This window comes from Crinia signifera, chromosome 4 (assembly GCF_055691185.1).
Source record: "Crinia signifera chromosome 4, ASM5569118v1, whole genome shotgun sequence".
NCBI classification, from domain to species: Eukaryota; Metazoa; Chordata; class Amphibia; order Anura; family Myobatrachidae; genus Crinia; species Crinia signifera.
Window position 1 is genome coordinate 66,056,078 of NC_139220.1, and position 11,415 is coordinate 66,067,492.

At 45.0% G+C, this 11,415-nt stretch overlaps 3 long non-coding RNA genes across 3 annotated transcripts; all 3 read left to right on the forward strand.

Annotated features, from left to right (window-relative positions):
• The first annotated feature begins 1,206 nt into the window (after window positions 1-1,206).
• On the forward strand, window positions 1,207-2,458 carry LOC146072331 (uncharacterized). Its single transcript, XR_014473062.1, has 3 exons — window positions 1,207-1,242; window positions 1,780-1,854; window positions 2,384-2,458. It is a non-coding gene; the product is annotated as an uncharacterized LOC146072331 (long non-coding RNA).
• A 5,318-nt stretch (window positions 2,459-7,776) lies between these two features.
• On the forward strand, window positions 7,777-9,391 carry LOC146072332 (uncharacterized). Its single transcript, XR_014473063.1, has 4 exons — window positions 7,777-7,809; window positions 8,114-8,188; window positions 8,727-8,807; window positions 9,355-9,391. It is a non-coding gene; the product is annotated as an uncharacterized LOC146072332 (long non-coding RNA).
• A 576-nt stretch (window positions 9,392-9,967) lies between these two features.
• LOC146072333 (uncharacterized) lies at window positions 9,968-11,160 on the forward strand. The gene is made up of 3 exons (XR_014473064.1): window positions 9,968-10,043; window positions 10,580-10,654; window positions 11,080-11,160. It is a non-coding gene; the product is annotated as an uncharacterized LOC146072333 (long non-coding RNA).
• The last annotated feature ends 255 nt before the right edge of the window (window positions 11,161-11,415 follow it).

Sequence of the window (11,415 nt, forward strand, 5' to 3'; positions counted from 1 at the left end):
GGTTGGTAAGTATTGTACAGTGTAACACCTGGGCTCCCACCACGTGTACCGGAAAGTACTGTACGTGTAGGTCCACCCTGCAACATACAGTAGTACTCTACCTGTACTGTTGTGCAGTAATTCAGGCTGAAAAAAAATATGTTAGTCCATCAAGTTCAACCAACTGAACTGTACGGGACAGTACAGTTTCTACAGTAACTTGTAACTCAGTAGTTACAAGTTACTGTAGATACTGTCCACTACAGTTCAGTTGGTTGACTTGAGTAAAACATACAGTACAGTATCTACCTGTACAGTGCAGTATACAGTACTGTAGGATTCCCTTAGTGGCCAAAAATGAATCCAGTTTTGATTAAAATTAATGAGCAGTAATTGCTGTAACCGCCTCCACTGCCAATGACTTACAGAATGTTACTGCTCTAATGGTGAAGAATCCCATTCTTACACTACTGTAATTCAGTACGGAAGTTCTTTTCCTCCGGCCTCACTACAGTACTCTACTGTATGGTACAGTCTCTTTATTTTGTCTTTTTTTTTACATTTGCAGCATCCGAAAGCCTCCCGCCCAGCCAGGAGGAGCTGACACCCTCCACCCAGCAGGAGACGGGACCCAGTACGGTTGGTAAGTATTGTACAGTGTAACACCAGGGCTCCCACCATGTGTTCCGGAAAGTACTGTACGTGTAGGTCCACCCTGTAACATACAGTAGTACTCTACCTGTACTGTTGTGCAGTAATTCAGGCTGAAACAAAGATGTTAGTCCATCAAGTTCAACCAACTGAACTGTACGGGACAGTACAGTTTCTACAGTAACTTGTAACTCAGTAGTTACAAGTTACAGTACTGTAGATACTGTCCACTACAGTTCAGTTGTATGACTTGCGTAAAACATACAGTACAGTATCTACCTGTACAGTGCAGTATACAGTAGGATTCCCTTAGTGGCCAAAAATGAATCCAGTTTTGATTAAAATTAATGAGCAGTAGTTGCTGTAACCACCCCCACCGCCAATGACTTTCAGAATGTTACTGCTCTAATGGTGAAGAATCCCATTCTTGCACTAATTCAGTACGAAGTTATTTTCCTCCGGCCTCACTACAGTACTCTACTGTACAGTACAGTCTCTTTATTCTGTCTTTTTTTACATTTGCAGCATCTGAAAGCCTCCCGCCCAGCAAGGAGGAGCTGAGGGCCTCCACCTCCACCTCCACCCAGCAGGAGACGGGACCCAGTGCGGTTGGTAAGTATTGTACAGTGTAACACCAGGGCTCCCACCACGTGTACTGGAAAGAACTGTGCGTGTAGGTCCACCCTGTAACATACAGTAGTACTCTACCTGTACTGTTGTGCAGTAATTCAGGCTGGAACAAAGAAGTTAGTCCATCAAGTTCAACCAACTGAACTGTACGGGACAGTACAGTTTCTACAGTAACTTGTAACTCAGTAGTTACAAGTTACTGTAGATACTGTCCACTACAGTTCAGTTGGTTGACTTGAGTAAAACATACAGTACAGTATCTACCTGTACAGTGCAGTGTACAGTACTGTAGGATTCCCTTAGTGGCCAAAAATGAATCCAGTTTTGATTAAAATTAATGAGCAGTAGTTGCTGTAACCGCCCCCACCGCCAATGACTTTCAGAATGTTACTGCTCTAATGGTGAAGAATCCCATTCTTGCACTAGTTCAGTACGGAAGTTCTTTTCCTCCGGCCTCACTACAGTACTCTACTGTATGGTACAGTCTCTTTATTCTGTCTTTTTTTTTAACATTTGCAGCATCCGAAAGCCTCCCGCCCAGCCAGGAGGAGCTGACGGCCTCCACTCAGCAGGAGACGGGACCCAGTGCGGTTGGTAAGTATTGTACAGTGTAACACCAGGGCTCCCACCACGTGTACCGGAAAGTACTGTATGTGTAGGTCCACCCTGTAACATACAGTAGTATTCTACCTGTACTGTTGTGCAGTAATTCAGGCTGAAAAAAAGATGTTAGTCCATCAAGTTCAACCAACTGAACTGTACGGGACAGTACAGTTTCTACAGTAACTTGTAACTCAGTAGTTACAAGTTACTGTAGATAATGTCCACTACAGTTCAGTTGGTTGACTTGAGTAAAACATACAGTACAGTATCTACCTGTACAGTGCAGCATATAGTAGGATTCCCTTAGAGGCCAAAAATGAATCCAGTTTTGATTAAAATTAATGAGCAGTAGTTGCTGTAACCGCCCCCACCACCAATGACTTTCAGAATGTTACTGCTCTAATGGTGAAGAATCCCATTCTTGCACTAATTCAGTACGGAAGTTCTTTTCCTCCGGCCTCACTACAATACTCTACTGTATGGTACAGTCTCTTTATTCTGTCTTTTTTTACATTTGCAGCATCCGAAAGCCTCCCGCCCAGCCAGGAGGAGCTGACGGCCTCCACCTCCACCCAGCAGGAGACGGGACCCAGTGCGGTTGGTAAGTTTTGTACAATGTAACACCAGGGCTCCCACCACGTGTACCGGAAAGTACTGTACGTGTAGGTCCACCCTGTAACATACAGTAGTACTCTACCTGTGCACGTGGGCAGAGCGCCATTACAGTGGTTATTGCTGCACTATGGCGGACCGCAGGCAGAGAGCGAGGCCCTTCAGGACAGGGGAGCTCCTCACCCTGGTGGCTTGGCGGGACAGGCCCCTGGTCTCCAATCGTGAGGTTGTGGAGGCCTACCAGGGGGCAAGCCAGGCCATCAGGGAAAGATTCCAGAGGGACAGGCCTGTCAGGAGCCTCCAGCGCAGGTGGAGCGACCTGGTTCGTCGGGAGCCCCAACTACTGGACTCCCTAAGGGAAAGTAAGTACTGTACAATGTTGAGTGCTACTGTATATTTTCTACTTGTTGCCATGGTGGATTTCATATTTGTTTTAAATGTGCTGATTACTGTACAGCATACTGTACTTGCCTCCTTTTGAAAATGAGTTTCAGGGAGATTATACAGTAGTTGCTAGTAGAATTTTGCACAGGCGTGTCTAGTTCCATACTGTACTGTATATGGAGATATTGTGAAAAGAGATTGTGAATGTGGCACCTACAGTAGAAGCGTGGGTGCAGGGGTGCCGAGAGGCAGGGGGAGCAGGTACAATTTATCCGTGCCTGGACCTGTCAGGGGTGCCCTGATCTGGACACAGAGGTTTTTTTAAAAAAATTGTTGGCGAGTGCGCCGGGTCTGAGTGCACCAGAGCAGCTGTTCAGCAGTGGCATTGGGAATGCAGATGTGGGGGCAGCAGTATCACAGAGGTCCTTCTGAGCATTGTTCCGCTCTCCATCTCCAGGGCCTGCCACGTGACTTGGGAGTCTCTGGGTGCTGGGAGGAGCTGGGTCAGAGAGAGGCCAACTCCTGCGTTAATACCGCCCACCCCACTCCCCACATTCCCATCCCAGCAGCCCTGGTTCCCAACCCATGTCCAGGTCACTGTGGAAGGTGGGTGGGTGGCTGGCTTATCTGTGTCTGCTGCCTCCCTGCATGCTGCTGGGGCTGAGATCCAACTCTGGATGTACGCATCTTAACCCCTTGCAGAGCAGGTCAGGAAGAGGAACTAGACAAGAGCCTATTGCAGGACATCAATAAAATGGCATTAAAAGGAGAGGTGATAGTCATGGGAGACTTTAATCTACCTGATGTAAACTGGGAGCTGCCTGTTGCAAGTTCCACCAGAAGTAGGGACATGCTGAATTCCTGGCAAGGAGCATCCCTCCAGCAATTGGTGAGGGAGCACACTCGTAATGACGCAATATTAGACCTAATACTTACAAATGGTGACAGAATATCTGACATAAATGTGGGTGAAAATCTGGGATCCAGTGACCATCAAGCAGTATGGTTCAAAATAAAGACAGAGACTGACTCATCGCACACAAAAACAAAGGTGTTAGATTTTAGGAAGGCTGATTTTGTAGAGATGGGAAACTCTGTAAGGGATTCTTTGGCAGAGTGGAAGAACTTGGAAGGAGTGCAGGATAAGTGGGAAAAATTAAAAAGTGCAATTCTAAAAGCAACAGAACTTTGTGTCAAAAGAGTTAGGAAAAACACAAGAAAAAGAAAACCATTGTGGTTTGCAAAAGAAGTAGCAAGTATTGTGAAAGCAAAAAAGTTGGCCTTTAAGAAATTTAAGCAGACGCAGAAGAATGAGGACAAAGAGGTGTATCTTGTTAGACAGAAGGAGGCTAAGAAGTTAATCAGATGTGCAAAAGCACAGGCTGAAGAGAAAATGGCCCAGTCAGTGGGTAAAGGGGGGGAAACTTTTTTTAGGTATATAAGTGAAAGGAGAAAAACAGGACAATGTAATAGCAGATAATATTAATAATTATTTCTGCTCAGTATTCACTGCTGAAAGAGAGGGGAAGGGGCCACAGTTAAGTTGCAAGTATAGTCAGAAAACTGAGGGAGAGACAAGTACATTTACAGAGGAGAAAGTCCTCACATAACTCTCAAAACTGAAAGTGGATAAATCAATGGGGCCAGATGGGATACATCCAAGGATACTAAAAGAGCTTAAAGGGGAGCTGGTAAAACCAATAACAGAATTATTCAACCAGTCACTAGCTACTGGAGTAATCCCAGAGGACTGGAAAACAGCGAATGTAGTCCCACTGCACAAAAGTGGAAGCAAGGAAGAGGTAAGCAACTATCGACCAGTGAGCCTTACATCAGTAGTAGGGAAATTGATGGAAACACTCTTAAAACAAAGAGTTGTAGAATATCTCAAAACCAGCAATTTACAGGATCCAAAACAGCATGGGTTTACTGGGGGAAGATCATGTCAAACAAATCTTATTGACTTTTTTGACTGGGTGACTAAAGTAATAGATCAAGGTGGGGCTGTCCCACATCGCAGACTGTTAAATAAACTTGAAAGCTTGGGATTGGATTCTAAGATAGTTGAATGGATAAGAGCGTGGTTGCAGGACAGAAAACAGAGAGTTGTAGTAAACAGAGTACAGTCAAAGGAGGGAAAGGTTACAAGTGGAGTACCCCAGGGATCTGTACTTGGACCGGTGCTTTTTAATATCTTTATTGGTGATATTGCAAATGGAATTGAGGGTAAAATGTGCCTTTTTGCAGATGACACAAAGGTATGCAACAGGGTAGACACACCAGGAGGGGTAAAACAAATGATTGAGGATCTAGGCAGATTAGAGAAATGGTCAAGAGAATGGCAACTACAGTTTAATGCCAAAAAATGCAAAATCATGCACTTGGGTCTCAGAAATCCAAAGACTCAATATAGTATAAATGGCACTATAATGGAAACTACTGAGGAAGAGAGGGATCTAGGTGTCACTATTTCAGGGGACTTAAAAGCAGGTAGGCAATGTAACAAAGCAATGAAGAAGGCAAGTCAGATGCTTGGTTGCATAGGGAGAGGTATCAGCAGTAGAAAGAAAGAAGTAATAATGCCACTGTATAGGTCATTGGTACGACCTCACCTAGAGTATTGTGTTCAGTTCTGGAGGCCATATCTCCAGAAGGATATAAATATATTAGAGACTGTACAAAGAAGAGCAACTAAAATGGTGCATGGCCTACATCACAAAACGTACCAGGAAAGACTAAAAGATCTTAATATGTATACTTTAGAGCAGAGAAGTGAAAGGGGGGACATGATAGAAACTTTCAAATATATCAAGGGCTTTAACAAGGTACAGGTGGGAGACATTCTTCACAGGAAGAGGAGCAACAGAACACGAGGACATGCACTGAAACTAGAGGGAGGAAGATTCAGGGGAAATGCGAGGAAGAATTTTTTCACAGGAAGAGTAGTAGATAAGTGGAATAGCCTCCCAACAGAGGTGGTAGACGCAAATACATATTGATATTCTTACAAAAAAATAAGGATCAAATATGGTTTGAGGTAACATGTTTAAAAAAAGGGGCAGACTAGATGGGCCAAGTGGTTCTTATCTGCCGTCAAATTCTATGTTTCTATGTTTCTATGTACTGTAAATCCTTGGCAATGAGCATGTTACCCCCTGGCAGAGCATGTAACACCTGGCAGAGCAGGTTAATCCCATGGCAACGAGCATGTTAACCCCCTAATATGCAATGAGCATTATGGTGTGTGGAATAATGTGTAATGAGCATTATGGCATGTGGTATAATATGTAATGGATGTGTGACATGTGTACTGTAATAGGCATTACGGTGTAAATTTGTGTCCCTGTATCCACCTTGTAAGCAGTGGCGTAACAACAGGTCCTCAGAGGAGCTCTGTCTGTGGGGGCCACAGGAAATTGTTGTACCGGGGCCCAGGATTTCTCTTGGTGGCCCTGCGTGGGTGTGTACTGCTACAGTACTGTACATCTGAGAGGACTCTTCAAATAGTCATTATACAGTACTGTACTGTTTCTTATTTTTCCAGGGATCAGCAGGATGACGGCGCAGGAGAGGCGTCACTGCCACTGTAAGTACAGTACAGTATTCTTGGTGCAGTTAAAGTACAGTATAGTACAGAACATTGCATATTAACTTTAAAACATGTGGCATACTGTACAGGACCTACAGTACCAACATGACCCATTCCAGGGGCCACAAAATGCTCTGCTCCTGGACTTCCTTGCCAGTGCCACTTGCAGAGGTGGGGCTGCACCATAGTTCAAAGTTCAAATAGGGACTTTGGTGTTTGGGGTGGCAGTAGGTTATGCTCCCCTATCTGAATTTTGGACTGTGCTGCAGCCCTGCAACTTTGCAACTGCCACTGGCATGGAGGTCTAAGAACAGAGCATTTCATCCCTCCTGGAATGGGTTATGTTGGGAGGTACTGTATAGTACATTAGTGTTAGAAAATATACAGTAGTTTTTTTGTGTGCTTTTCCACAGTGCCAGTGAGTGAGCGGCTTGCCCCCCCCCAACCCCGTCAGGAGGAGACAGAGCAGCCGAGCACCAGCTCTGGTGGTAAGTACAGTAATGTACAGTACAGTAATACTGTACTCTACTTACAGTATGGGCCCAACCTGTAACATACAGTAGCTACAGTACAGTAGTTCTCTACCTGCACTGTTGTAATTAAGGCTGAGAAAAGATGTTAGTCCATCAAGTTCAACCAACTGAACTGTACTGGACAGTATCTAGAGTAACTTGTACTGTAACTACTGTACTGACTTGAGTAAAACATACTGTACAGTATCTACAGTACAGTATACAGTAGCAGAGCCAGCCCTAGCCTAAATGACACCCTAGGCAACATTTTGGCAGTTGCCCCCTAGCACATTCACTAGTTCAACCTCAGGCCTACTGTACAGTATATTCTGTGTGTTACTGCGGCTGTAACTGCATATGGAACGCTACAGTATGTTACAGTGATTTCCATGAATACAATATTTCATATGCAGATACAGCCTCACCCACACACATACTGTAATATACAGTAGGCATGCTGCATATCATTTTAATCAGCAGAAGCTGCAGATGCCCTAGGCAGTTGCCTAGTTTGCCTATGCCTAGGGCCTGCTCTGTACAGTAGGATTCCCTTAGTGGCCAAAAATGAATCCAGTTTTGATTACAATTAATGAGCAGTAGTTGCTGTAACCGCCCCCACCGCCAATGACTTTCAGAATGTTACTGCTCTAATGGTGAAGAATCCCATTCTTGCACTAATTCAGTACGGAAGTTCTTTTCCTCCGGCCTCACTACAGTACTCTACTGTATGGTACAGTCTCTTTGTTCTGTCTTTTTTTACGTTTGCAGCATCCAAAAGCCTCCCACCCAGCCAGGAGGAGCTGACGGCCTCCATCTCCACCCAGCAGGAGACGGGACCCAGTGCGGTTGGTAAGTATTGTACAGTGTAACACCAGGGCTCCCACCCTGTAACATACAGTAGTACTCTACCTGTACTGTTGTGCAGTAATTCCCTTAGTGGCCAAAAATGAATCCAGTTTTGATTAAAATTAATGAGCAGTAGTTGCTGTAACCGCCCCCACCACCAATGACTTTCAGAATGTTTCTGCTATAATGGTGAAGAATCCCATTCTTGCACTAATTCAGTACGGAAGTTCTTTTCCTCCGGCCTCACTACAGTACTCTACTGTATGGTACAGTCTCTTTATTCTGTCTTTTTTTTTAACATTTGCAGCATCCGAAAGCCTCCCGCCCAGCCAGGAGGAGCTGACGGCCTCCACTCAGCAGGAGACGGGACCCAGTGCGGTTGGTAAGTATTGTACAGTGTAACACCAGGGCTCCCACCACGTGTACCGGAAAGTACTGTATGTGTAGGTCCACCCTGTAACATACAGTAGTATTCTACCTGTACTGTTGTGCAGTAATTCAGGCTGAAACAAAGATGTTAGTCCATCAAGTTCAACCAACTGAACTGTACGGGACAGTACAGTTTCTACAGTAACTTGTAACTCACTCAGCAGTTACAAGTTACAGTACTGTAGATACTGTCCACTACAGTTCAGTTGGTTGACTTGCGTAAAACATACAGTACAGTATCTACCTGTACAGTACAGTATACAGTAGGATTCCCTTAGTGGCCAAAAATGAATCCAGTTTTTATTAAAATTATTGAGCAGTAGTTGCTGTATCGCCCCCACCGCCAATGACTTTCAGAATGTTACTGCGCTAATGGTGAAGAATCCCATTCTTGCACTAATTTAGTACGGAAGTTCGTTTCCTCCGGCCACACTACAGTACTCTCCTGTACGGTACAGTCTCTTTATTCTGTCTTTTTTTTACATTTGCAGCATCCGAAAGCCTCCCGCCCAGCCAGGAGGAGCTGACAGCCTCCACCTCCACCCAGCAGGAGACGGGACCCAGTGCGGTTGGTAAGTATTGTACAGTGTAACACCTGGGCTCCCACCACGTGTACCGGAAAGTACTGTACGTGTAGGTCCGCCCTGCAACATACAGTAGTACTCTACCTGTACTGTTGTGCAGTAATTCAGGCTGAAAAAAAATATGTTAGTCCATCAAGTTCAACCAACTGAACTGTACGGGACAGTACAGTTTCTACAGTAACTTGTAACTCAGTAGTTACAAGTTACTGTAGATACTGTCCACTACAGTTCAGTTGGTTGACTTGAGTAAAACATACAGTACAGTATCTACCTGTACAGTGCAGTATACAGTACTGTAGGATTCCCTTAGTGGCCAAAAATGAATCCAGTTTTGATTAAAATTAATGAGCAGTAATTGCTGTAACCGCCTCCACTGCCAATGACTTACAGAATGTTACTGCTCTAATGGTGAAGAATCCCATTCTTACACTACTGTAATTCAGTACGGAAGTTCTTTTCCTCCGGCCTCACTACAGTACTCTACTGTATGGTACAGTCTCTTTATTTTGTCTTTTTTTTTTTTTTACATTTGCAGCATCCGAAAGCCTCCCGCCCAGCCAGGAGGAGCTGACACCCTCCACCCAGCAGGAGACGGGACCCAGTACGGTTGGTAAGTATTGTACAGTGTAACACCAGGGCTCCCACCATGTGTACCGGAAAGTACTGTACGTGTAGGTCCACCCTGTAACATACAGTAGTACTCTACCTGTACTGTTGTGCAGTAATTCAGGCTGAAACAAAGATGTTAGTCCATCAAGTTGAACCAACTGAACTGTACGGGACAGTACAGTTTCTACAGTAACTTGTAACTCAGTAGTTACAAGTTACAGTACTGTAGATACTGTCCACTACAGTTCAGTTGGATGACTTGCGTAAAACATACAGTACAGTATCTACCTGTACAGTGCAGTATACAGTAGGATTCCCTTAGTGGCCAAAAATGAATCCAGTTTTGATTAAAATTAATGAGCAGTAGTTGCTGTAACCACCCCCACCGCCAATGACTTTCAGAATGTTACTGCTCTAATGGTGAAGAATCCCATTCTTGCACTAATTCAGTACGAAGTTATTTTCCTCCGGCCTCACTACAGTACTCTACTGTACAGTACAGTCTCTTTATTCTGTCTTTTTTTACATTTGCAGCATCTGAAAGCCTCCCGCCCAGCCAGGAGGAGCTGACGGCCTCCACCTCCACCCAGCAGGAGACGGGACCCAGTGCGGTTGGTAAGTATTGTACAGTGTAACACCAGGGCTCCCACCACGTTTACTGGAAAGAACTGTGCGTGTAGGTCCACCCTGTAACATACAGTAGTACTCTACCTGTACTGTTGTGCAGTAATTCAGGCTGAAACAAAGATGTTAGTCCATCAAGTTCAACCAACTGAACTGTACGGGACAGTACAGTTTCTACAGTAACTTGTAACTCAGTAGTTACAAGTTACTGTAGATACTGTCCACTACAGTTCAGTTGGTTGACTTGAGTAAAACATACAGTACAGTATCTACCTGTACAGTGCAGTGTACAGTACTGTAGGATTCCCTTAGTGGCCAAAAATGAATCCAGTTTTGATTAAAATTAATGAGCAGTAGTTGCTGTAACCGCCCCCACCGCCAATGACTTTCAGAATGTTACTGCTCTAATGGTGAAGAATCCCATTCTTGCACTAGTTCAGTACGGAAGTTCTTTTCCTCCGGCCTCACTACAGTACTCTACTGTATGGTACAGTCTCTTTATTCTGGTTTTTTTTTTACATTTGCAGCATCCGAAAGCCTCCCGCCCAGCCAGGAGGAGCTGACGGCCTCCACTCAGCAGGAGATGGGACCCAGTGCGGTTGGTAAGTATTGTACAGTGTAACACCAGGGCTCCCACCACGTGTACCGGAAAGTACTGTATGTGTAGGTCCACCCTGTAACATACAGTAGTATTCTGCCTGTACTGTTGTGCAGTAATTCAGGCTGAAAAAAAAGATGTTAGTCCATCAAGTTCAACCAACTGAACTGTACGGGACAGTACAGTTTCTACAGTAACTTGTAACTCAGTAGTTACAAGTTACTGTAGATAATGTCCACTACAGTTCAGTTGGTTGACTTGAGTAAAACATACAGTACAGTATCTACCTGTACAGTGCAGTATACAGTAGGATTCCCTTAGAGGCCAAAAATGAATCCAGTTTTGATTAAAATTAATGAGCAGTAGTTGCTGTAACCGCCCCCACCGCCAATGACTTTCAGAATGTTACTGCTCTAATTACATTTGCAGCATCCGAAAGCCTCCCGCCCAGCCAGGAGGAGCTGACGGCCTCCACCTCCACCCAGCAGGAGACGGGACCCAGTGCGGTTGGTAAGTTTTGTACAATGTAACACCAGGGCTCTCACCACGTGTACCGGAAAGTACTGTACGTGTAGGTCCACCCTGTAACATACAGTAGTACTCTACCTGTGCACGTGGGCAGAGCGCCATTACAGTGGTTATTGCTGCACTATGGCGGACCGCAGGCAGAGAGCGAGGCCCTTCGGGACAGGGGAGCTCCTCACCCTGGTGGCTTGGCGGGACAGGCCCCTGGTCTCCAATCGTGAGGTTGTGGAGGCCTACCAG